Source organism: Salmo salar, chromosome ssa28 (genome assembly GCF_905237065.1).
Source record: "Salmo salar chromosome ssa28, Ssal_v3.1, whole genome shotgun sequence".
NCBI lineage: Eukaryota > Metazoa > Chordata > Actinopteri > Salmoniformes > Salmonidae > Salmo > Salmo salar.
The window spans coordinates 9,523,154-9,548,600 of record NC_059469.1 but is presented as its reverse complement, the minus strand read 5'-3'; positions in this window follow the sequence as shown (position 1 = coordinate 9,548,600).

Sequence of the window (25,447 nt, the reverse complement as noted above, 5' to 3'; positions counted from 1 at the left end):
TGATAGAAGAATGATACAAATGTAAATTGAGGGTGCAGATTAAGTTAGTTACTGAAGTATGATTTGCTGGGCAGGACCTTAAGAATAAATGAAGGATGAAGGATATTCTACTCCGCTCTCTCTCACTCTCTCTCTCTCTCTGTCCCTCTCTGTCCCTGTCTCTCTCTCCTCTCTCTCTCGTATACACGCACACACAGACTCATAACATATCACCCGTACATCTGATAGAGTAATCAACCACGTTATAAATGGTCATAACAGTTTTAGTCAAACACTCTGTGTTGATACAGACTAATGATGATTGATGGTGCTAGACCATTAAAGTATATGAAGTGATACATCACAGCCTTAAAGCTTCAACACTCACTAACTGAACCATTATTAGATTAATATTTCATAGCTGTAATTAGGGCACCACTAGGAGCAGAGCTGGGAATAAAGCCTCCTAGTGGAGCAGGGGGAAACGTTCTGTTTTCTGAAGAGTGACTTTTTCTGAGAACCTTTGTCAAAATCTTAAAGGGATAGTTCATCCAAACTACAACCTAACTCTTATGGGTGTGTTGAAAGTAGCATGGGGATGAGGAGAGTTGGCTGCATCTATACAGTGATGCTTTAGCATGGTTGAGTGCAGAAGAGTGAATGGGAGTGGTAAGAGCCATAGGGCCTTTGCTAGCATGTTATAAACAGGACGCATTTCAGCATTTGATAGTAAGAATGTAAATCATCTGACTGTTTGACAAATCTTTTGAAGGCAACTCTTGATGATACATATTGGTGTCAAAGTAATTGTGCATGTTTATACTTTTCTTTCTTCTTCCTTTTTCCGTTTATTTTCCCATGCAATTAACCTCCATAGTCAGGTTTATGAGGTGTAAAAAAAGACATGATGAGGTTGTTGTCTTTTATTCCTCCAGTCTCTTCCTTTTATGACCTCATTACGAGTGTCCCGGGGGAGGACTCTCTATGGTGGCACATCAGGGAGAGAGGGGGGAGATGAGACAGAGAGATAGAGAGAGCTAGAGGAAAGGAAAAAAGACAAGCGAAGGGGGTAGAGGGAAGAGAGAGAGAGCGGGAGAGTGCCTGAGCTGATGTTCTCTTGATTAAAGCATTTCCTCTGAGCACATGAAAGGAGGACCTTGGGGACAGGAATATTAAAATTTACCCAGGCTGCCTGAGAAGAAGCTTTCCCCCAATCAAATGGTGCCTCCCTGGAGGGGCTGGGGTAAAGGGGGGTTGGGGTCTATATAGGTGAAGGTGGTGGTGGTGTTGGTGACGAAGGATGGAGGGGCATGGACTGAGGGTACCTTGTTTCCTTTTCATCCTGTGTCTCATAATAGGTACGGAAGAGTGATGTTTTTTTGTTGAACCATACTGACCCAAAGCACCCTTTAAGCCCTTCAATGGTTCTTTGCAGTTAAACAAGGGTTATTTCCTCTTTTAGTGGTAATTCAAATATAGGGGCGGTGGCTAATTAGAATATTTTGGGGAGTAGTTTGTTGACAGCTATTTGTGTGCAACCGTGAGTAGGAGTGTCCTACCAGTTTAACTAATATGTTATGTTATGTCATTTCACTTAAAGTGTAACTATGGCTAGTGATGTGACTTGTGAAAGAGTCATATATGGTCTTGTGCCATTTGAGAATGGTTGACTAAGTCAGTAGTTCTCTATTGTCTTCTCAAGTACCCCCAGCTGATCCAGAGCTAGCACACCTGCTCTGACAATAATAAAAGCTGTGGAATCTTTACAATATCATATAGCTATTAAACCAGAATAAAAAACTCTGTATGGATCTTTATATAACCATTCTCCATAAAGGGTTGATAATGAACCAAATAAAAGTGTTACATAGTATATACCCTCAAAAAGGGTTGTAACCATAGCAGAACCCTTTTTGGGTGCTATACCAAATAAAATAAAAATGTATTTGTCATATGCGCCGAATACAACCTTACAGTGAAATGCTTACTTACAAGCTGTCACAACATCCACAGAAGGTGGCGCCTCTCCTCGGTCGAGCGGCGCTCGGCGGTCGTCGTCACCGGCCTACTAGCTGCTACCGATCTGTGTTTCAGTGTCTATTAGTTATGTCTGTTTTTTGATTGCACCTGTTTTGTGTTTGTCATTAGTGGGGGGGTATTTAGTCTGTCTGTGTTTAGCTAGGATTTGTGCGGGATTGTTCGTTGTTACGTGTGGTGTTACTTCTATTATATAGGCATTAGGGTTGCAGGGCTGCGCCCCGTCTGCCTTTTGAGCGGAGCTTCTTTTAGTCATTTTTTCTCACTGTTATGCTCCCAGCTGTATATGAATCTTGCCCGTGGATTTATTAAATTAAGTTTGTTCCAACGGACCTCAGTCTCCTGCGCTTGACTCACTCCTTAAACTGTTCATTCCGCTTGTGACACAAGCCCTTAACCAACAATTCAGATTTAAGAAAATACCTAAAAAAAAGTAAGAGATAAGAATAACAAATGATTAAAGAGCAGCAGGAAATAACAAAAGCGGGGCTATATACAGGGGGTACCGGTACAGAGTCAATGTGCGGTGGCACCAGTGTCGAGGTAAATGAGGCAATATGTACATGTACAGTTGAAGTCGGAAGTTTACATACACCTTAGCCAAACACATTTTAACTCAGTTTTTCACAATTCCTGACATTTAATCCTAGTAAAGATTCCCTGTCATAGGTCAGTTAGGATCACCACTTTATTTTAAGAATGTGAAATGTCAGAATAATAGTTGAGAGAATGATTTATTTCAGCTTTTATTTCTTTCATCACATTCCCAGTGGGTCAGAAGTTTACATACACTCAATTAGTAGTTGGTAGCATTGCCTTTAAATGGTTTAACCTGGGTCAAATGTTCTGGGTAGCCTTCCACCAGCTTCCCACAATAAGTTGGGTGAATTTTGGCCCATTCTTCCTGACAGAGCTTGTACAACTGAGTCAGGTTTGTAGGCCTCCTTGCTTGCACACACTTTTTCAGTTCTGCCCAAAAATGTTCAATAGGATTGAGGTCAGTACTTTGTGATGGCCACTCCAATACCTTGACTTTGTTGTCCTTAAGCCATTTTACCACAACTTTGCTTGGGGTCATTGTCCATTTTGAAGACCCATTTGCTACCAAGCTTTAACTTCCTGACTGATGTCTTGAGATGTTGCTTCAATATATCCACATAATTTCCCCTCCTCATGATGCCATCTATTTCGTGAAGTGCTTCAAGGTTGGGATGGTGTTCTTCGGCTTGCAAGCCTCTCCCCTTTTCCTCCAAACATAAAGATGGTCATTACGGCCAAACAGTTCTAGTTATCCTTCATCAGACCAGAGGACATTTCTGTAAAAAGTGCAATTTGTGTTCCCATGTGCAGTTGCAAATCGAAGTCTGTCTTTTTTATGGCGGTTTTGGAGCAGTGGCTTCTTCCTTGCTGAGCTGCCTTTCAGGTTAGGTCGATATAGGACTTGTTTTACTGTGGATATAGATACTTTTGTACCTTTTTCCTCCAGCATCTTCACAAGGCCCTTTGCTGTTGTTCTGGGATTGATTTACACTTTTCGCACCAAAGTACTTTCGTCTCTAGGAGACAAAACGCGTCTCTTTCCTGAGCAGTATGACGGCTGCGTGGTCCCATGGTGTTTATACTTGGGTACTATTGTTTGTACAGATGAACATGGTACCTTCAGGCATTTGGAAATTGCTCCCAATGATGAACCAAAATTGTGGAGGTCTACATTTTATTTTCTGAGGTCTTGGCTGATTTCTTTTGATTTTCCCATGATGACAAGTGAAGAGGCACTGCTTTTGAAGGTAGGCCTTGAAATACATCCACAGGTACACCTCCAATTGACTCAAATGATGTCAATCAGAAGCTTCTAAAGCTTCAAAAGTTAAATTGTGATACAGTGAATTATAAGTGAAATAATCTGTCTGTAAACAATTGTTGGAAAATTGCTTGTGTCACGCACAAGATGTCCTAACCGACTTGCCAAAACTATTGTTTGTTAATAAGAAATTTGTGGAGTGGTTGAAAAATTAGTTTTAATGACTCCAACCTAAGTGTATGCAAACTTCCGACTTCAACTGTAGGTAGAGTTATTAAAGTGACAATAACAGAGAGTGGAAGCAGCGTTCCAGAAGGGGGGCAATGCAAATAGTCTGGGTAGCCATTTGATTAGCTGTTCAGGAGTCTTATGGCTTGGGGGTAGAAGCTGTTTAGAAGCCTCTTGGACCTAGACTTGGCGCTCTGGTACTGCTTGCCGTGTGGTAGCATTTAGAACAGTCTATGACTAGGGTGGCTGGAGTCTTTGACAATTTTTAGGGTCTTCCTCTGACACCGCCTGGTATAGAGGTCCTGGATGGCAGGAATCTTGGCCCCAGTGATGTACTGGGCCGTACTCACTACAATCTGTAGTGCCTTGCGGTCGGAGGCCGAGCAGTTGCCATACCAGGCAGTGATGCAACCTGTCTGGATGCTCTCGATGGTGCAGCTGTAAAACCTTTTTTGGATCTGAGGACCCATGCCAAATCTTTTCAGTCTCCTGAGGGGGATAGGTTTTGTCATGCCCTCTTCACGACTGTCTTGGTGTGCGTGGACCATTCCAGTTTGTTGGTGATCTGGATGCCAAGGAACTTCAAGCTCTCAACCTGCTCCACTTCAGCCCCGTTGATGAAAATAGGGGCATGCTCGGTCCTCCTTTTCCTTTTGTCCACAATTATCTCCTTTGTCTTGATCACGTTGAGAGAGAGGTGGTTATCCTTGCACCACACGGTCAGGTCTCTGACCTCCTCCCTATAGGCTGTCTCATCGTTGTCGGTAATCAGGCCTACCACTGTTGTGTCCTCAGCAAACTTAATGATGGTGTTGGAATCGTGCCTGGCCATGCAGTCATGAGTGAACAGGGAGTACAGGAGGGGAAAGGTTTTTTTATAGCACTGTACAGGTTCCATTTAGAACCTGTGAGCATGGTTCTTTACTGAACCTTCAAAAAAAGGTACTGCTATGGTTACAAGCCAAATAACCCTTATTTGGCACTATATATAATCATTTGTTTATCGTGTGTAGAGAGGGTGGTGGTGGAGGGGGTTGTTTTAAAATGGATGGTGTTAGGATGAACTATAGCAGAGAGAGAGAGAGCGAGAGATGTGGAGAAGAGCTGTGTGCACACTGACGATACATTGCCTCATACTGTGTCTCGTAAGGACTTTAGTTAGAGGGTGAAGAGGGATTGTTTTAAAAGGGACATGAGGAATGTGAAGAAGAGCCTAGTGTGGACCAAGGATACCTCACCTCATGCTGTGCTTCAAAATGAGTAAGGGGCTCATTATGAAATGTATGGTGTTGAGCTGGGAGGAGAGAGAATGACAGAGAAATGGAGGGGTGTGGACTGAGAACACCTCACTTCCTCTTTCCTCATCAAATGTCTCAAAGGTGTTATATAAGGAATGGAGAGTAGAGGGAGTGGAGGTGGGGGTTGTTATAAAAGGGCTGGTGTTGAGGTGTTGTGATGTCAAAGGAGAGATAGGGAGAGAGAGAGGCAGAGATGAAAAGAGAGGGGGGGTGGAGAGAGAGCGACAGAGGGATGTGGAATAATTGTCCCTCAGCTGGACTGTGGGGTTTTGAGTCTCATCCTTGTCTCACAAGGCCTTCCAGAAGAGGGTGGTAGGGTTATAGGGAGTGGGGCTTTTGTAAAATATCGGTGCTGATGCTTGAGCTGAGCACGTATCCTTACTGGTTGCTTGGGCACGTAGCTTGGAGAGGAAAGGAAAGGGAAAGACAGGGAAGGAGAGAGAAGGATAGAGAATACAGTGCATGCTGCTCCTCCAGGCTCATGTCTTGGGAAAGCCAGGGGAGGGATTTGTGATCATGACAGCAGATTTCTCTTCTCTCTCGTTCTCATGTTGTTTCACTGATACATAGGAAGACATTAGTTTACAACTAGAACTTGAAAGGACAAAATAATTTCCAACTTCAAGCCTTTCTTTGACTTTGAAGAATTCATTGTCCTCCCTCCCCGAATATGACCCCTTAGTGTATGTGGTCTCCCTATTTATACCTCCAAACTTCTAACCAGCGAACTGGGAGATCTATTCAATAGCTACTATGGCGAGTTACAAAGGCCATGGTCATTCATTTGTCTTAATGTGTCTGCATTTATCTAGCAAGTTGAGGACAAAGGGTTTATTTATGCTGAGTGTGTGTGTGTGAGAGACAGGGGAGACTAGCAGTAGTAATACATGGCAGTGCTGTGAACAGATAGGATTGTAAGACAAATAGGGTTGTGAGAGTCTTATGGTAAATTATTCCAGACAGAGGAAGGTCAGCTGTCCCGGGGAAATGGAATGTGTGTGTGTGTGTTTCTGTGTGTCTGTGTGTGTGTGTATGTGCATGTGAGAGAGTGAGAGGCATGTCAGCAGTCATTGGAACAGACAACCGCATTTCCCCACTGTTCCACACACACGCACACACACACGCACGCACGCACGCACGCACGCACGCACGCACGCACACACACACACACACACACACACACACACACACACACACACACACACACACACACACACACACACACACACACACAGGCCTCTGACAATCTATCTTAGGTTAGGATGTAATCTACCATGTGCGGGGTAATTCCACAGTTGGAGTGTTAACAAAATAATAATACGGCATTGTAGAACGGGTTCTTAGTAATTTTCTGCCGTCTGTATCTTTTGCCTAGGGGTGAGAGATAAAGGACTAGACCCCTATATTGAGTCAAACCAATTATTACTGTGTAATTGTGTATGGAATGCACAGCTGGCGGTCAGGATGAGGTAACCGCGATTTCCTGAGAAGTATTGGTTAATGTAACCCATGTAACCCTACTGTAGCATGACTTTATCAAACTGATAGACAGGTGTGATTAAAATGTCAGCAAATTCATTAGATTACATCTAATGATTAACACAGTAGAGGGCAAGTGCCTTTGTAAGATGATAATGATCATAATGTGTCTATTAAAATGTAATAAAACAGTTATTACATACATTCTGTAGCTAATGGTAATGGTGTGCTAATGATGGGTGTGGGCGGTAGATCCTTTTCTCAGCGGTGGCGTAATATTAGATTAGGTTAGTGTGATGAGGTCCAGATAGTGCTCTAGGATAAGAGTAGAGAAGCATTCTCTATTTGGTGTGACTGATTTAGAATGCAAGGTGAAATTGTACTTTGTTCAACACAAATTCCAAACAAGACTGTGAATAATGATAATTTTCGGTGTGGATTTTAGTACAAACCAAGATATGACAAATATATCATTAAACTGAGACTGCTCTTCTCTGTGTCACGGAGGCTCTCCGCACTGCTAAAGCTAACTCTCTCTCCTCTGCTCTCATCCTTCTAGACCTATCTGCTGCCTTTGATACTGTGAACCATCAGATCCTCCTCTCCACCCTCTCCGAGTTGGGTATCTCCGGCGCGGCTCACTCTTGGATTGCGTCCTACCTGACAGGTCGCTCCTACCAGGTGGCATGGCAAGAATCCATCTCCGCACCACGTGCTCTCACCACTGGTGTCCCCCAGGGCTCAGTTCTAGGCCCTCTCCTATTCTCGCTATACACCAAGTCACTTGGCTCTGTCATATCCTCACATGGTCTCTCGTATCATTGCTACGCAGACGACACACAATTAATCTTCTCCTTTCCCCCTTCTGATAACCAGGTGGTGAATCGCATCTCTGCATGTCTGGCAGACATATCAGTGTGGATGACGGATCACCACCTCAAGCTGAACCTCGGCAAGATGGAGCTGCTCTTCCTCCCGGGGAAGGACTGCCCGTTCCATGATCTCGCCATCACCGTTGACAACTCCATTGTGTCCTCCTCCCAGAGTGCTAAGAGCCTTACCGTGACCCTGGGCAACACCATGTCGTTCTCCGCTAACATCTAGGCGGTGACCCGATCCTGTAGGTTCATGCTCTACAACATTCGCAGAGTACGACCCTGCCTCACACAGGAAGCGGCGCAGGTCCTAATCCAGGCACTTGTCATCTCCCGTCTGGATTACTGCAACTCGCTGTTGGCGGGGCTCCCTGCCTGTGCCATCAAACCCCTACAACTCATCCAGAACTCCGCAGCCCGTCTGGTGTTCAACCTTCCCAAGTTCTCTCACGTCACCACGCTCCTCTGCACACTCCACTGGCTTCCAGTTGAAGTTCGCATCTGCTACAAGACCATGGTGCTTGCCTACGGAGCTGTGAGGGGAACGGCACCTCCGTACCTTCAGGCTCTGATCAGTGCCTACACCCAAAGAAGGGCACTGCGTTCATCCACCTCTGGCCTGCTCGCCTCCCTACCTCTGCGGAAGCACAGTTCCGGCTCAGCCCAGTCAAAACTGTTTGCTGCTCTGGCACCCCAATGGTGGAACAAGCTCCCTCACAACGCCAGGACAGCGGAGTCAATCACCACCTTCCGGAGACACCTGAAACCCCACCTCTTTAAGGAATACCTGGGATAGGATTAAGTAATCCTTCTAACCCCCCCCCCTACCCTCCCCCCCAAAAAGATATAGATGTACTATTGTAAAGTGGTTGTTCCACTGGATATCATAAGGTGAATACACCAATTTGTAAGTCGCTCTGGATAAGAGCGTCTGCTAAATGACGTAAATGTAAATGTAATTATCTATGACTTGGCTTTTGTCTGTTAATTGCAGTTTTCCTCAGTAAGCAAATGTATTATCTCCTGTTCAGAGTCAAGGCACTTTATTTGACAACTGAATGTCAATGCTTGTCAGCAATAATATCTTTAAAACTGTACTTGAAAATGTAAAGAGGTTTTCTCTGATTGAATGCAGACACACTTTCTGGCATCATGTGTTTATCTTGGCAACTTAATCAGTGAAGGGGATGACAGTTGCATATTTGTTTTCTTTGTATTTCTATTAGGTATCCAAGGATGTAGCTACTGGCTATGCTACTGACTGTGCAGGAACACTTCTAGAACTTCTAAAGTATGTTCTCTTAAGTCCATCCGAAGAGCAAGTTCACAAGGTAGGTTCCAAGGTAAGTTCAGCCATATACTAACAAGTTGCCATGTTGATGCCACAGACCCCAAACTCATTTAGGATTCTAGGGGCTGCTCCTGATTTCTCTCTCTCTCTCTCTCTCTCTCTCTCTCTCTCTCTCTCTCTCTCTCTCTCTCTCTCTCTCTCTCTCTCTCATGGGGCTGGTAAATCATTAATTGCCTTTCATTCAGACATTCCCCCCATGGCAGCCATCATGTCAACCTGAAGTAGAGTCCTGTCTCTCTGTCATATTGGGTTACTGTAATCTTAGTAGGGCACTCTCTCTGCTCTCTCCTGGGTCTGGGGAGAACCGCTTACAAGTTTATTGTGTGTGCGTGCGTGCGTGTATCTGTAAATAGGCACAGCACACAAATAATAGTAATACAGCCTTGCAGGCAGGATTGGATCAATGCAGCCCATTATACCATGGGAAAACATTGATTTCCCAACATGTCAAACTCTATGGATGATGGATTTAATTCTACAATTAGAACAAGGCGATTATGGTTGGTTGGAGAGGCCATGTAGGGGTCAGGGTGATTTCCCCAGTAACAATACAGACATCACTGTTTCTTACTCACTTTGGTAGGAAAACATTTGCCAGAGACCGTGCTTCGAATGAAAACCCAAAGTCACTGCATGTAAGGCAGTACATGTACACTCCCCTATATATGCCTGTCGCAGCCCCGCGGGGAGCTGGGATAGGACAGCGAGATCCTCCAAAGGCTCTGTGGCTCATTGGCGCGGAGCGGCTGGGTCTCCAGAGTCCAAACGTAGCCGCTGGAGTTCTCTGGGAAACCACTGCTATGAGAGTTAATCAATTCCACTGCCCTGGTCCCGTTCTTAAAGACATTTAATTCGAAAAATTATTAAAATAGTACTTTTTTTTATTCCATTCGTCAAGCTGAGGTGAACTCCATTACGACACAGATTATGATTTGCGAGCCCCCCAGAGGAGGCTTGTCATATGTCTTTCCTCCACCAGCGCTAAAGATGACATGGGGGGGAGGAGAAAGAAAGAAGAGAGGAATAAAGAGAAAGAACCATCAGTGATGATGAATATTGATAGCAGCTTTTATGATGGAAAAGAATATCCTCTCCTCTGGCCCGAGGGGATTTAACTGTTACAGTCCAGGGATTGGGAACATGATGAATGAAGAGCGTTACAGAATAGAAAAAGGAATTCCGCCCCATCAAAGTCACTCGCTCTGTCAAGTGTCCATTTAGTGTGAATAGAGTAAAATCATAAAAGGAAGTAGGCCAACCAATCACTATTTTATCATTAATTATGCACTTAACCTCAGACCAGATGCCGGTCATGTCATTTATTTTCATGACAGAGATACTGTATGTTACATTTAAGGATTGCCTTAACACGTCAAAGTATGGAATAACATAGACATTAGTTTAATATTATTCTACCTTTACTACAGTGTTATCAAAGTATAAGTATCATATACATATGTAGTAAACAATATAGTACATGTATAATAATCCATAAATAGTTTCACACATCTTCACAGATCTTAAGGTAATATTATTACTAATTGCTTTTTGCTCAATACAGAAATACTTTGACATACATGTATGTCATGGAATACTCTACCTATCACATCGACTGTTTGTTGGTTGTTCAAGTACTAAATTGTACACTATTGGGGACCCTAAGCGAGATTTGGTTGGGGTGCCCCCCCCCCACCCCTCACCTCGCAGGCAGAACATTTTAGTGGCCCCCCCTCTTGAAGGCGAAGAGAAAAATGTAAATTTTAAAGTTAATTTACTGAAATTCTAAACATTTAGTCATGGGGCAGAGATAATTTATTTTGCAGTTTTATAGCAAATTTCCTACCATTCTACCCATTTGGCCATTGGTTAGACATAAATGTTTGCAGTTTTAAAGATCATTTCCTGCAATTCTATGCATTTTGCCAGACATATGCCATGTTAAAGATATCTCAGTGAGAGTGACTAACAAAATCAATGGGGGCCTGGAGGTCAGGGTCCCTGGGCACATGCTATGTGTGCCCGGTCGGTATTCGGCCATGATTACTACAAGTTTAGATAGCTGGCTAGACTATCTTACCAACAAGAGAGAAATTGCTGATGCACAACAACATTTCGAAACTGCACCATGACTATTCTACAATTCTAACTCTCAACAGTAAGTTGAGACCCTGACTGAAATCCTAAAAAGTTCTGGTGGCCCTGAGTGACCACTAATGTTGTTTATGCCTGGAGCCGGCCCTGACGATTCTCCATATGTTGTGAAACTTTATATCAGTCAGTGAGTTTGTTGATTTTTTATTCATTTGCACCAGCAATTATACAGTGTAGCGCTCTACACACCACTCAGGTGTGACATACAGTAATAATAACTCACATCATCTGCTAAACAGAGACGTCTCAACATATCAGGGGATGAATTATCACATAATGTGTAATAGTTTGTTGATTGGTGCAAATGATAAATACAGCAATTACACATGAAGTGCAATACATTCCAGTACATTACACAATTATACTAAATATAATGTACAGTTACTGACACAGTTACTCACACTTTCCTCCACATGTGAGTGCTTGCATGCATGCATATATGTGTGCTTGTGCATGTTCACGTGTGTGTGTGTGTCTCCCTAACCTGTTGTCATAGAGTGTAAAGAGGTCCTTAAGATAATGGATGGAGCTCCTGCGGTGTGGGTTTCTTTTTAATTACTTTGCCTCAATAAGCAATTTGCATTTGGTAAGGTGGCTTACAAAGCTTCGCCAGTTAATTCACAGAAATCCTTTTTAATTAATGCAAGGCGGAATTTAGGGCACTTGGTGGAAATTGATTAATAGACGTAAAAACACAGCAAGTGTTTAACCCCAAATGCCTTAAGGTTACTGACCTTAGAATGTTTTGTATTCCATGTCTGTACAGTATCTATTGCAACTTGATCTATCAGCTAATGGCCATTCAATTGATTCATAGTGATGTTGTAATGGCAGAATTGTCTCTCACTGTCCTGCTAATGTACATGCAATAGATAATGTATATACTATATAATTAAGTGATAATGCCTGAGAAGCTGGTATTTGGAGGATATATTGGTACGAGTGTTGTTAGGCCCTAGACAAAGTCAAAGCCAGCAAATCGTGTCAAGATATCCTCCAAACACTGGCTTCAAGGGCATTATCACTTTATACAACGGGTTACCAACATGTTGTCACGGGCGTCATAAGGAGTGGACCAAAATGCAGCGAGTATATTGATCATCTTCTTTACTTTATTGAAGAGAAGACACTTAACCTGTTAGGGCTAGGGGGCAGTATTGACACGGCCGGATAAAAAACGTACCCGATTTAATCTGGTTACTACTCCTGCACAGTAACTAGAATATGCACATAATTATTGGCTTTGGATAGAAAACACCCTAAAGTTTCTAAAACTGTTTGAATGGTGTCTGTGAGTATAACAGAACTCAAATGGCAGGCCAAAACCTGAGAAGATTCCATGCAGGAAGTGGCCTGTCTGACAAGTGGTGTTTCATCTTGGCTCTTTTTATTGAAGACTGAGGATCTTTGCTCTAACGTGACACTTCCTACGGCTCCCATAGGCTCTCAGAGCCCGGGAAAAAGCTGAACGATATCAAGGCAGGCTCTGGCTGAAACACATTATCGCTTTTGGCAAGTGGCCGATAATAGTACTATGGGCTTAGGCGCGTGCCCGAGTCGACCGAATGCTTTATTTTCTTTTGTCTGTTTACCTAAACGCAGATTCCCGGTCGGAATATTATCACTTTTTTATGAGAAAAATGGCATAAAAATTGATTTTAAACAGCGGTTGACATGCTTCGAAGTACGATAATGGAATATTTAGAATTTTTTTGTCACGAATTGCGTCATGCAATAGTGTCTTGAACGCACGAACAAACGCCGCTGTTTGGATATAACTATGGATTATTTTGAACCAAACCAACATTTGCTATTGAAGTAGAAGTTCTGGGAGTGCATTCTGACGAAGACAGCAAAGGTAATAACATTTTTCTTATAGTAAATGTGACTTTGCTGAGTGCTAAACTTGCTGGGTGTCTAAATAGCTAGCCCTGTGATGCCGGGCTATCTACTGAGAATATTGCAAAATGTGCTTTCACCAAAAAGCTATTTTAAAATCGGACATATCGAGTGCATAGAGGAGTTCTGTATCTATAATTCTTAAAATAATTGTTATGCTTTTTGTGAACGTTTATCGTGAGTAATTTAGTAAATTCACCGGCAGTGTTCGGTGGGAATGCTAGTCACATGCTAGTCACATGCTAATGTAAAAAGCTGGTTTTTGATATAAATATGAACTTGATTGAACAAAACATGCATGTATTGTATAACATAATGTCCTAGGGTTGTCATCTGATGAAGATCATCAAAGGTTAGTGCTGCATTTAGCTGTGGTTTGGGTTTATGTGACATTATATGCTAGCTTGAAAAATGGGTGTCTGATTATTTCTGGCTGGGTACTCTGCTGACATAATCTAATGTTTTGCTTTCGTTGTAAAGCCTTTTTGAAATCGGACAGTGTGGTTAGATTAACGAGAGTCTTGTCTTTAAAATGGTGTAAAATAGTCATATGTTTGAAAAATTGAAGTTTTTGCATTTTTGAGGTTTTTGAATAACGCACCACGGGATTACACTGGCTGTTACGTAGGTGGGACGATTTGGTGCCACCTATCCTAGAGAGGTTAAACAAAACAAATGACGAAAACAGTCCAGTAAGGTGCACACACTATACTAGGAACAACCACCCACAAACACAAGTGAAAAACGAACACACTTAAATATGGCCTCCAATTAGAGATAACGACAACCAGCTGTCTCTAATTGGAGGTCATTGAAAAACACAACATAGAAATACAAAATATAGAACATAAATCAAAAACCCCCGAAACACACAAAACAAACACCCTCTGCCACGCCCTGACCAAACTACAATAACAAATAACCCCTTTTACTGGTCAGGACGTGACACAGGTTCAATTAATGATTTACATATTTTCATAAAAAACTTTATTTTGATTAATTTATTCATACCATTTCATCCTATTTATACAATTTCATCCTTCCACAAGATAGTCACAAATCTAGGGTTGCTACCCAAGCCTGCTTGTCGTTCATTCTATCGGTTCGGTTGCCAGAGACGCGACCCAGTTGTTAAGTCTTTTTTATTTGTTTCTATGGACACGATCCAGTCATTCGTTCTAAATGTTCCATTGCCATATTTGCTGGCAACGTTCTTCTCCCTTGCTTGCTAGGATTAGCTGCATTTGCGTTTGTATAAGCTGTTTTCTAGTAATATTTATTTGGATACATCAATAACAATGAGCTAATGATGCACAATTTCACCTGTCATAGAAAATGTGCACTCTTGGCAGGACACTGTTGTTCAGAGGAGCTAGCCAACAACACAACTAACACAATAACTTCAAACTGAAGCTGAAAAGACAGCAAACTAGCTACACTTCGTTTAGTTTTACCTTTTTTCTATTGATAGTTCTTTGTAAATATCCATACAAATTATGCTGGCTCATGATTTTGACTAGCTGCCTGCCTGCCTGTCTGTCTCAACCCGACATGTTCATTACTATTAGACAGCTGAAGATTGAATTTGAATATTGAAACTATGTTGCAAATGTCAGAGAGACAGACAGCAAAGTTTGTACGTCTCCACTGTTGAAAACTAAATGTTAGTCTAAAAGAAATGTGAGATAATGTTTGGATGCTTTTGATTGTGGAGATCAAGTTCATAAATTGCCTGGCTGGGCTGAGGAGACAGTGGATTGCGCAGTCAGATGGAACAGAGTGAATAGGCATTTTAAAGTCATGTATTTAGCTGGTGGTAACTTGTGGAATAGACACAGGCTGGAATGCAGTTTTTAACCAATCAGCATTCAGGATTAGACCCACCGGTTGTATAATAATGTAATATCAACTATGTAAAAGTTTTAATCGTGCAATGACTCTTGAGGAGTTGTAGCATTAAAGTCAAACCAGCATAAAACTTAAAAAATCTAAGAATGGAAACACTGTGACAAAAAGAAATCATTCAGACTTTTCAAGTCAAGACACTTTCCTATTGGTTGTCCTTCACAGGGGTGAAAACATATGTAAATAAAACGTTATACCTCTTTTCAGAATTTATCTCTTGTTGAGCGGATTGATGAGTTTCCTTCAGCGTGCCTGGCGAACTGTGTTATCCTGTGTCATACAGCCTCAATTAATTTGTGTGGGCAGCGAGCAGAGAATGCAAATTAAGCCTTAGTTTTGCATGCCCTCTTACTAGGAGGAGACTTCTCTTCTGTCATGTTATACCAATCCCCTAAAGTCAGTGTAAGGCAGTGCTCAGTATAAAGCTGCTCAATGTACATATCTGTGTGTATTTGTGTGTGTGTGTGGGTGGGAGGGGGTGGGGGTGGGGGGGTTCTTGTGTGTTTGTGTGTATGTGGATGTGGATACTTTAGTTTGTTTACATGCACTTGCTTGCGTGTGTGTGCATGCACCCATGCTGTGTATCCACCTCCGTCACGCAACATTCCCTGCTGTTTCACCCACATTCAGGAATTAGTTTACCGTAACACCATAGCATGTTAACTCACTAGCACAACAACATCATCATCACATGTCTACTATAATTGCTTCTGTCATTACGTGGGTCTCAGTTAAAACAGGGAAACCATGTGTATCGAGCTTTGATATGTGTGTGTGTGTGTATGTACCAGTGGAACGAGCTCTGATAAAGTCTTCAGCATTTTCCAGGTCATTTAACTTCTCCTCACCCCTCTAAATTAACGAGACAGGAGGGTTAGGTTCCAGAACATTAAACAGGCTTCCATGCTGACAGATCCACTTATTTATTCATATTTATATCTCGTGTTTATTTCCCCTTCCGAAATGTACAAGTATAATTATAGGTAGGTAATTGCCCACACTTGCTTGGTTTGAACTTGGTTATTCCCAACTGACAGCGCAGCCACTGTGAACAGTCTTCAGGGAATTATGCCTAGACATTTCACCTGAAACAAGGTCATTTGCTGCCTATAGTGTTCAACAATTCTTAACCGGAAAGGCACTCTATGGAGAATCACTAATTTCACGGGTTTGTATTACGGGTTTTCGCTTAGGAATGCCAAATTTGAAAGTGATTAGTGAAAAATAGTTGTTAGTTAAATAAAGTTGTAACATACCTGTAGTTGGGGAAGGAAGATAGACTATGATAGTTTTAATCAAGTGTGTCACACATTCTGTTTGTAAAAGGCTTTAGGAAGTTCGACTGGACATTTTGAAGTATTATTTCATTGCTTATTGCACGCTTGTTCAAAGCACTTTAGATTTAGTGTCACGCCCTGACCTGAGAGAGAGGGTTTGTTTCTCTATGTGGTTAGGTCAGGGTGGGCAGTCTATGATGTCTATTTCTTTGTTTTGAGCCGTGTATGGTTCCTAAACAGAGGCAGCTGTCTATCGTTGTCTCTGATTAGGAATCATACTTAGGCAGCCTTTCCCCACCTGTAGTTGTGGGATCTTATTTTTGCAATGCTTGTTAAGCCTGCAAGACGTTACGGTCGTTGTCATTGTTTATTCTTTTGTTTGTAGTGTTGTGATTTATAATTAAATACAAAGATGAACACTCACCACGCTGCACCTTGGTCTACTCCTCTTTACGATCGTGACATTTAGGGTACTTTGACAATGGAATTTGTGTCAGATGCTCCCGTATCTGCAAAAACGTTAAAATCTGCCAGTATTCTTATTCTTTACACTACTAGATAAAACGATTTGTTGATTCATTGATTCGTCCATTAATTCATTCATTTGTATGACTTGTAAAATATTGTACATACAGTGCATTCAGAAAGTATTCAGACCCTTTGACTTTTTCCACATTTTGTTATGTAACAGGGAAGTGAGCTCCAGAGTTCCTCTGTGGAGATGGGAGAACCTTCCAGAAGGATAGCTATCTCTGCGGCACTCCAACAATCATGGCCTTTTATGGTAGAGTGGCCAGACGGAAGCCACTCCTCAGTAAAAGGCAAATGACAGCCTGCTTGGAGTTTCCCAAAAGGCAACTAAAGGACTCTCAGACCATGAGAAACAAGATTCTATGGTCTGATTGTCATGTCCTGATCTGTTTCACCAGTCCTTGTGATTGTCTCCACCCCCTCCAGGTGTCGCTTATTTTCCCTGGTGTATTTATCCCTGTGTTTCCTGTCTCTCTGAGCCAATTCGTCTTGTATGTTCAAGTCAACCAGTGTGGTTTTTCCCGTCCTCCTGCTTTTCTATTCTCTTTTACTGTTCCTCCCGAGTTTTGACCTTTGCCTGTTTTCTGGACTCCATTCCCGCCTGCCTGACCATTCTGCCTGCCCTGACCTCGAGCATGCCTGCCATTCTGTACCTCTGGAACTCTGAACTGGTTTTGACCTTTTGCCTGTCTACGACCATTCTCTTGCCTACCCCTTTTGGATTATTAATAAACATCTTGGACTCTAACCATATGCCTCCTGTGTCTGCATCTGGGTCTCGCCTTGTGCCCTTATACCGATGAAACCAAGTTTCAACTCTTTGGCCTAAATGCCAAGTGCCACGTCTGGAGGAAACCTGACACCATACCTGTGGTCGAAGCATCATGCTGTGGGGATATTTTTCAGCGGCAGGGACTGGGAGACTAGTCAGGATTGAGGGAAACATGAACGAAGCCAAGTACAGAGCTATCTTTGATGAAAACCTGCTCCAGAGCGCTCAGACTGGGGAGAAAGATTCACCTTCCAACAGGACAACGACCCTAAGCACACAGCCAAGACAAGGCAGGAGTGGCTTCGGGACAAGTCTCTGAATGTCCTTGAATGGCCCAGCCAGATCCCGGACTTGAACCTGATTGTACATGGAGAGACCTGAAAATAGCTGTGCAGCGATGCTCCCCATCCAACCTGACAGAGCTTGAGAGGATCTGTAGAGAAGAATGGGAGAAACTCCCCAAATACAGGTGTGCCAAGCTTGTAGCATCATACCCAAGAACACTCGAGGCTGTAATGCTTCAGGTGCTTCAAAAAAGTACTGACTAAAGTGTCTGAATACTTATGTAAATTCTCACGCCCTGATCTGTTTCACCTGTCCTTGTGCTTGTCTCCACCCCCCTCCAGGTGTCGTACATCTTCCCCGTTATCCCCTGTGTACTTATCCCTGTGTTCTCTGTTTGTCTGGTACCAGTTTGTCTTTTTTGTTTAAGTCAACCAGCTACTGCTTTTCCCCAGTCTCTCTTTTTCTCACCCTCCTGGTTTTGACCCTTGTCTTTCCTGACTCGGAGCCCGCCTACCTGACCACTCTGCCTGCCCCTGAGCCTGCCTGCCGTCCTGTACCTTTGCCCCTACTCTGGATTACCGACCTCTGCCTGACCTGACCTTGGGCCTGCCTGCCGTCCTGTACCTTTGCCCCACTACTCTGGATTATCGACCCCTGCCTGCCTTGACCTGTCATTTGCCTGCCCCTGTTGTAGTAAACATTGTTACTTAAGCACAGTCTGCACTTGGGACTTAACCGAAACGTGATATAAATATGATACGTTTTTTATGTTAAATACATTTTCAAAAATTTCTAAAAACCTGTTTTTGCTTTGTAATTATGGGGTATTGTTGATGAGATTGATGAGATATTTTCTTTTTTATGCATTTTGGAATAAGTCTGTGGAAAAAGTGAAGGGGTCCGAATACTTTCCGAATATACTCTATATAGCCAAGCTATCACTGTGTATTTATTCCTTATGTTACAATTTTTTTCTGCTATTATTTTTTTATTTTATTGTATTCTGCATTGTTGGGAAGGGCCCATAAGTAAGCAATTCACTGTTAGTCTACACCTGTTGTTTACGAAGCATATGACAATATACATTTTATTTAATTTGATTAATGTGATTTTCTCTCATATATATATATATATAAAATCACATGAATCAAATTAAATAAAATGTGAGAAATAGGATGCCATTTGAAGTGTTCTTCTACTCAAGGTTGATGCTGATTCTGATCCACGTGGCTCTGATCAACAGGGGTGCACTATATGGAATAGGCACACCCCCCCCCAAAAAAAAATAATACTAATATATATAAAAAAAATTGGGGGGGGGGATGTGCCTATTCCCTATAGTGCACCCCTGTTGATCAGAGCCACGTGGATCAGAATCAGCATCAACCTTGAGTAGAAGAACACTTCAAATGGCATCCTATTTCTCACAGTGCACATGAAAAAGAGCGTTGTCTACTGTTCATGTGATGATGCTGATACAGTGATACTCATCGTAGAGGACCAAATGAAGGGCCAGCATAGACTAGCATCCCCTTGACCTAATTTATCTTCATTTTGGAGCCCAGGAGAGGAAGGAGGGAGGATGGAGTAGAAAAACATAAGAGAAGAGTAACATTTGCAGGGTTTATGGGATGTGTAAAAGGCCAGTGCATGTAACGTGATGGATTGTGGTCCCTCGTCCCCGGCCACGCGAAGCGAGAGGCCCCCTGAGACCACACATTCATAGTCTCACTCTTAAAAACTCTCTGCCCCCCCCCATCTCTCTCTCACACACACACACACACACTCACACCAGACCTTTATGAAGGTTCTGGGGGGAAATCAAGTATGTGTGTGTGCGGAGCGGAGCGGAGAGTGGAGCAAGGATGTTGCTGAGTATGCTGTTTTCCCGGTGCCGCCCGCTCAGCCTGCTGGCTGCTGCTGCCTGGCGGAGGCCACTGATGCCTGAATAATCTGTCTTCATTCCCTCCCAAGGCCCCGAGCTGCATCGACATGCATAAAACACATGATACTGGGCTGGAACTGGAACGGTCTGTCCGCCTGGCAGCTGGAACCGCCTGGGTTTCATTGGGCCCTCAGAGGATAAATCACAGCTTTGAAGAACGAACGGGTCGTGGTTAGTGATCAAGTATGTGTGTGTGTGTGTGTGTGTGTGTGTGTGTGTAGCAGCTACAGTACTTACTATAGAATTATGTTGAATATTATACTACATGCTGTAGTATCCCTCAATCATGTCTAGTACTTAGTATAGAATTTTGTATTATAATGTAGAACACTATAGTAAATACTACAGTATTATCAAAAAGAAAACTCTGTAGTAAATACTACAGAAATGTCAGCAAAAACACTACAGTCTGAAAAAACATAAAACAAATCTATAGTAAATACGGTCAAATTGAATTTTCATATACCCTGCCCATTCCCCTACCCCATATCCCAATTTGTGCCACCCGTAAGTGAGAAACCTACATGCCAAGTATAGATCATATATTGTGTTCCCTATAGTTATGGAAAAGAGTGGAAGAACTGAACGCTCTGATCCAGTCCTACGGTATCTACCTATAGGTTATGGAACATTTGCTGTTTTACTATTTTTCCATTAGGTTTCCTCAATAAAAAAAGCCCCCCACTTCTATGCCAAAGATAATAAAACAAAATTGCTACAGTAAATACTACAGTATACTACAGTCCGCAAAACACTGCAGTAAATACTAGTGATGGGAAACCAAGGCTTTCTGAAGGATTCGGCACTTTCACTAAATCGGAACTTCATTAACTGTTCATAACGCGATTATCAGATGTTTTTGTTCACTGGTTTCATCAAAACTCTGTGGTGCTGTGGTAAGTTGTTGGCTTTAGTAGCCTGTAATCAGTTAAAATACCAGGTTTACATCATGCTTCCCTTTTTTGGGAAGCATGATGTAAACATGCTTACTATTTTTTTTTTACTGAATCTATGGCATTATTTAGGATGCTTAAGACAGAAGCTTATACTATACTTAAGCTAAAACAAATTATTTCAACAGTGCAGAAAGTATGGTTTCACATAATATAGTTTTTAATAGTGTACCTTCAACAGGATTTGACCTCATACCCTCACATCCCTGAACATTCCGTGGTTCTCTACTTTACCTGTTAAGCTTCTGGTCAGGTGATACTTCTTGTACAAAATCCTAACCATATTTGTAAGTATGGTGTCCAGTAGAGGTCAGTGTTCGAAAGCAGCTTGGACTCGAAGAAAGCACCGGAACCACGGCAAAATCAGTGGGATCTTGCATTTTGCAACACACGCTTTAAAAAACATTTGATCAAACTAAGCTTCGGACATAATTGATGACATACTTCTGATAAAGTGATACGCATCGGCATACTGCTTCGAAGTTAGCTGTTTAGCGCGGAGCTCGGGTACCAAACATAACATCACTAGTAAATAATACATTACACTACAGTCTGCAAAAACACTACAGTAATTAATATAGTATATATTATTATTTTTTTTTTTTACTACAGTATTTATACTATAGTAAACTGCAAAAACACAATAGTGAATACTGTAGTATTTGAGTTTATTGAGTTTATTTTATTTTTACAGGGACTGTGCACATTAATCAACGTTTCAGTAAAAGTGCAATTTTTAGCCAGCCGGCTAATTTTCAACCGCAGTCCCTGGTAAGTTGGCAAGGTAAGTTGACCTGCATTGACCTGAAATAGTTATAGGGATGAATGAGCTAATTGGAAGCTGTGGATAATTAGGTGGACATGATGGTCAGAGTGGGAATTTAGCCAGGACACCTACTCTTATGTTAAGTGCCATGGGACATTTAGTGACCACAGAGAGTCAGGATGCCTGTTTAACATCCCATCTGAAAGACAGCACCCTACAGAGGGCAAAGTCCACAACCCCTGGAGAATTGTTTTAGACCAGAGGAAAGAGTGCCTTCTACTGGCCCTCCAACACCACTTCTAGCAGCATCTGGTCTCCCATCCAAGGACTAATCCGGCTTAGCTTCAGAGGCAAGCCAGCAGTGGGATGCAGGGTGGTATGCTGCTGGGGAGCCATGCACTGGTGTCGGATTGCTGTATGATTAAAATTGTGTTTTGGTGTTCCAATTTATTCAAATTCAATACCCTCCCAGCAAAGCACCAGAGGACTTGAATACAAATGTAATTGGTTTTACTTTGAGCATATGCTCATAGAAACAGCCAGGCAGTGTGGAAACACCAAAACAGCATTTAATCAAACGGTTGATTGATACTACTGCAGAACTCGTTGAGGGTCATTGTTTCAGCCATAGCCTTTTCTACTAACAGGGTGTTAGTCGGCCCATAAGGCTCTGCTTCTTTGTCTTTATGTCTTAAGGCAATGCAGCCTGTTCTTACAGTGCAGTTGGCTATATCTCTTCCACTCGGATTTAAAGCAGCATGTAGAAACTATTAATTCAGAGAAGCGTAGTATGAATATGTTTCTGCTATCACCAGAGGGTCGAGTCCCCTGCCCTTTCCCACCACTGCTTCTAAATCACAGAATGAACATTATATTACCAATGACTTAATGGCCTCTACGCTGAAAGAAGAGTTTCTGTTATCAGGGTGAAACAGACAGCCTCTGTTGAACCATGGTGGATATGTGCTTAGAGGGGTTATGGAGAATGCTGGGGTGGATATATGCTTAAAGCAGGGGTTAGAAAGGGTATTTTCATACTATTAAAGTATGACTTCAAACTTTTTGAATGGAACCAGATAGTCAGAGTTGCTCTGTTTCACAGGGATATCAAGATAGAGGTAGAGCTGATTATGTTTTGGCGGGGAGGGCTTGGCATGTAATGGAAACATAAGCTGTGCTTTCCTTTGCTCTTTCATCTTCAACAGGTTTACCAAGACATGCAAATTCAATCATTCATCATCCATAACATTTTATAGTCAATCAATCATCCAATCAACATTTTTTACAATAAACCCTGGAGCATTGTCACATATCATTCCCTTTATAGTTTTCTCCGTAGGGTGACAGGGGCCCAGGGGGCCATTCTAAATTCATCAATCAATAAATATCTCCAATCTATCGCCCCAGCATTACAGCCTATAGGGGTTTATGGATTTAGGCACTTCATCATAAAACACATAATCCATCCACATGTGTACATACACACACACAGGCACTCACTCATGTACAGTAAGCACACGCACACGGCGCACACACACACATGCGTCATTAAGGCAGGTCAGGTCAGGTCAGGAGAGGGATTTGAGCAGTAATCTACAACATGTTCATATTACAACAGAGATATTACGTTTATTTGTGAAATATTAATCCTATTGATACCAGAATTTATGTTTCAGCGTTTTATTATTCCATCTATCTGTATTCTTCTGGAAATAGAAAAGCCATTTAATGCATAAGAACAGAACAAGCCTAATTATGGTTGGCTATCACGCACAAAAAAATGAGGGTTCCTCAAGGGTTCTTTGGGAAGGGTGGAATCAAAACTCAGGATAAGACCCAGATGCAGACAGCTAGAGCCACAGATGTTTATTGACCCAAACAGGGGGCAGGCAAATACAGGTCATAGGCAGGCAGAGGTCCGTAATCCAGGGCAGAGTCAATAAGGTACAGAACAGCAGGCAGGCTCGGGGTTAAGACAGGCAGAGGTTCGTAAATGGGTCAGAGTCAGGGAGGCACAGAACTGCAGGCAGGCTCGGGGTCAGGGCAGGCAGAATGGTCAGAACCGGGGGAAACTAGGAAACAGAACTTGAGAAAGCAGGGAGACGGGAAAACACACTGGTAAGACCTGACAAGACAAGTGTAATGGAAATTATATGATTAAAGGTTTGACTAAATGATTTCACTCAGAAACCTTATAACCTGTTGAAATGTATTCGAAATAAGGCTATAATAATGGGTTAAAAACTATATTCCAATACTGTGTGTGAGTAAGACACTGTAACCACTTCAAAAAATGAGCAGGGCAGAGTTGATAAGATGACCTTGGGAAAGGAACAGGAGAAGAGGCTTCCTTAAGTTAGGGAGAGAAACAACGGCCTGGGAACAGTTAGGCTGGCAAAAGATAAGGAGACAGGTGGTCTGGGTACTGTGGAAAAATACAGCCGCCTAAAGCTGGGTGGAGTTCTCTACTGGTGTGTGTGTGTGTGTGTGTTAATATAAAAGGCTTTGTACATTGTAAGGATTTCAGAGCTCTCATAAATAACGTTTTGACCCTTTTAGGCTGGCTATCCATCTGCTTCATTCAACCAGAATCTTACACACTCTGGGGGGGCAGACTGAGTAGTTTAATTGGTGTTCGGTTTAAGAACATTGATAACTTAATTAACGTAACAACAAGACAAACTGGCAACAGACAAACAGAGAACACAGGTATAAATACACTGGGGATAATGAGGAAGATGGGCAACACCTGGAGGGGGGTGGAGACAAGCACAGAGACAGGTTAAACAGATCAGGGTGTGACAGTACCTCCCCCCCTTAGGGGTGCCACCTGGCGTCCTATGCACACATGAAAATAGATACTGAGCATCCAAACTACTCAATACTGCCTCCGGTCCCAGAAAGGTTAAAGAATATGCATTTGTTAATTGCTAGGCATATAGATTATCTGTTGATCAATTTGAAAATAATTTTAGTTGTGTCCGCAACCGGACTTCTCTATGCTCAGTATTTATTTTCATGAGCGCATATGGCAGACAGTTGGTGGTCGGAGCACGTTGCTGGTAGAAATGAGGTAAAACAGATTTCCGTTTTCCTGCATTAAAATCACCTGCCCCTACCAGCACCGCCTCTGGATGAGCTTTTCCTTGTTTGCTTATAAGTAGTTAATAGTATGGTCTAGAGTTTATTATGAGGTATTTTAACCTCTCTGGGCCAGTGGGACGCTTGCGTCCCACCCTAATCAACAGCCAGTGGAATCGCGTCGCGCTAAATGCAAAACCTCATAAATGCCATAACTTCAATTTCTCAATAGTCTCATATGACTATTTTACACCGTTTTATAGATACACCTCTCCTGAATCGAACCACGTTGTCCGATTTCAAAAAGGCTTTACAGCAAAAGCAAAACATTAGATTATGTTAGGAGAGAACCCAGCCAGAAATAATCACACAGTCATTTTCAAAGCAACTAGATGCATCACAAATACCCAAAACACAGCTAAATGCAGCACTAACCTTTGACAATCTTCATCAGATGACACTCCTAGGACATCATGTTACACAATACATGCATTTTTTGTTCGATAAAGTTCATATTTATATATAAAAACAACATTTTACATCTGCGCGTGACGTTCAGAAAATCTTTTCCCTCAACTGCTTCCGATGAAACAGCGCTACAATTTACAACATTACTATTCGAAAACATTGTTAAAATGTAATATTGTCATTCAAAGAATTATAGATTAACATCTCGTGAATGCCACCGCTTTGCCAGATTTAAAAATAACTTTACTGGGAAATCACACTTTGCAATAAACGATGTGGTCTGCCCAGAAAAATAGGCTAGGCTATACATGTTAGAGCCATCTTGGAACCATCAACCATCAAAAATACTATTGTAAATATTCCCTT